This window comes from Penaeus monodon, chromosome 12 (assembly GCF_015228065.2).
Source record: "Penaeus monodon isolate SGIC_2016 chromosome 12, NSTDA_Pmon_1, whole genome shotgun sequence".
Classification (NCBI taxonomy): domain Eukaryota; kingdom Metazoa; phylum Arthropoda; class Malacostraca; order Decapoda; family Penaeidae; genus Penaeus; species Penaeus monodon.
In genome coordinates, this window is record NC_051397.1 from 947,982 (window position 1) to 950,481 (window position 2,500).

The following is a 2,500-nucleotide window of genomic DNA, read 5'->3' on the forward strand; positions in this document are numbered from 1 at the left end:
TTCTCCCTACCCCCTCCCTCCCTCGTATCCTTCACTGCCCCCTACCTAAAGGTCGTCTCATCCCTTCCAACATCCTTTCCAGCTGCGCCTACCTCCCCTCCTTCCCTCTTCTCCTCCCTCCCCCCTCCTTCCCGCCTTTCTCCCTTTCACTCCTTGCCTCTCATTGTATACTACTCCAGGTGTACTATGACCTACTTTCCAACTCTCTTAAAAACCAAACACAAAACCAATGCTCTACAATCCTCTCGACCACCCATCCTCCCTCTTCCCTCTCCACAAACTCCAATCTCCCCTCACGGCCCACCCCCCCCCAACTCACCTCCTCCAGCTCCTATCCCTCCCCACCCAAAAACTTCACCTCCCTCCCTCCTCCTCCTCCCTCCCTCCCCCCCCTAAACTCCACCTCCCTCCCTGGCCCTCCCTCCCTGCCTCCCTTCCCTCGACGCGCCTCAGAAAAGACATTGAGGTAATTAGTGTGTCGAGCGCCGTGTGGGGTTGAACACAAAGGCGCCTTGAACCCCGGCGCTCGTGTTCGCTGTCCCTTTCGCTTCTCGAGCTTTTTATTGCCATTATTTTTTCCCTCTAATATCCTTTTTGTTTTTATTTTTCTGTTTTTATTTTTTATTTTTGGTGTTACTATTATTATCATTATTAAGAACGTGTATATATATATATATATATATATATATATATATATATATATATTATATATATATATATATATATATATATATATATTTCCACTCTCACTAATCCATATCTTTTTTTCCTTCCTTCTTCCCGTCTATCGTTTATTCTCTTTTTCTTCTGCCTTCCCCTCCTCTCTCTCCCGTCCTCCCTCCATCTCTGTGTGTCTGTCTGTCGATCTCTGTCCCCCCCTATCTCTCTCTCTCTCTCTCCCTCTTTTCCTACTTCCTCTTTCTCTCAATCTCCCTGTTTCTCCCATTCTCTCTCTCTCTCTATCTCTCTCTCTCTCTCTCTCTCTCCCTTCCTCTCTCTCCTCCTCACTCTCTGCCTCTCTCTCACTCTCCCTCTCCACCTTTTCTCTTCACCATCTCCCCTCCACCCTATTGCCCTCTGGCGCTGCCTCTTAATTCTTAAAATTCTTTTCACTCCTTCTCCCTTCCCCCTTCCTTGCGCCCCCCCCTATCCCCCTATCCCCCTATCCCCCATCCCATCCTCCCTTCTCCCTCCCCTGAGAGCTCATATGACCTCCGGGCAAGAAGGGCACAAGTGCGTCTCAAAATAACGAGTAAACAATATGCAAAGAGGTCAAGAACTTTCGCCTCTTATTTATTTCATTATATGTTAAATACGTCCGTTTGCTAAATGCGAAATTTAAGAACCACGGTCTCTTTCTTCACAGCATTTCTTTTTTTCTTCATTTGAAAGTCGCAGAAAAGAAAATGACAACATACACACTCACTTTCCTAATCCACATATTCACCTACAGTTTTGCCCCCCCCCAAAAAAAAAAAATAATAAATAAAAAAAGGAAGCGTCTGAATGAGGAAACGAAAATAGATTCTCACTTACACAAGAATTTAAGTCTTTATTAGATTATTACAAGACTTTTAACTTCCACGACACAAAAATCGAATTTTGGGATCAAAGTGACCCTTAATTCGGGCAATTTGGGCGCCCCGGACGCGGACTCTTGCACTTACCTCGGTCACTTAGCGAGCTGAGGGCGATGTTGTATATCTATTCTGCTATCGATCTATCCTTCTATGTTGTTAGTGGTCTCTGTCTGCTTTTTATTTACATACGTACGTAGAAAAAAAAGACACGAAACAGACAAATAGACAGACACACACTTATACAAAAAATAATAAAAATACATCTGAGATTAAAAATGAATAAATAAATAAATAATAGTAATAATAATAAATAAAATAAAATATAACGGGTCCATCCCTGCCTCCTCCTCTACCCTCGCTCGCTGTCCCTACTCCCTCCTTCCTCCCTCCCTCCTCCCTCCTCCTCCTTCTTCTCGCTCGCTGTCCTACTCCTCCTTCCTCCCTCCCTCCTCCCTCCTCCTTCCTTCTTCTCCTCCTTCCCCCCTTACTCCTCCCTCCCTGCTCCCTCTTCTACAGAAGAAGAAGACGAAGAAGAAGAAGAAGATGAAGAAGAAGATGAGGAAGAAGAAAAAGAAAAAGAAGAAGAAGAAGATGAAGAAGAAGATGAGGAAGAAGAAAAAGAAAAAAAAGAAAGGAGAGGAATAACAAGAAAAGGAAGAAACAAAAGCAGAAGTAGAGAAAGAAAAAGAAGAGGAGGCGGAAGAAGTAGGAGAAGGACGAGAAGAAACAGAAGATGAAAAAAGGAAAGAAGAAAAATAAAGAAAGATCCACCCAATTACACCGCCGTCTCCCCCGCCTACATCCTCCCCCTCCCTCCAACCTCACCCCCTGCCCCTCCACCCCGTCCCCCGTCCCTCTACCTCCCCACCCTCCTTCCGTCCCCCACCCACTCACGTTCCCTCTCCCCACCCCCCCTTCCC

General features: G+C 45.5%; 1 protein-coding gene across 1 annotated transcript in view; it reads right to left on the minus strand.

Annotated features, from left to right (window-relative positions):
• The window catches only part of LOC119579164 (probable 3',5'-cyclic phosphodiesterase pde-5), a gene marked incomplete in the record, with an annotated part of 68,844 nt that overhangs the window by 29,712 nt on the left and 36,632 nt on the right, over positions 1 to 2,500 (minus strand).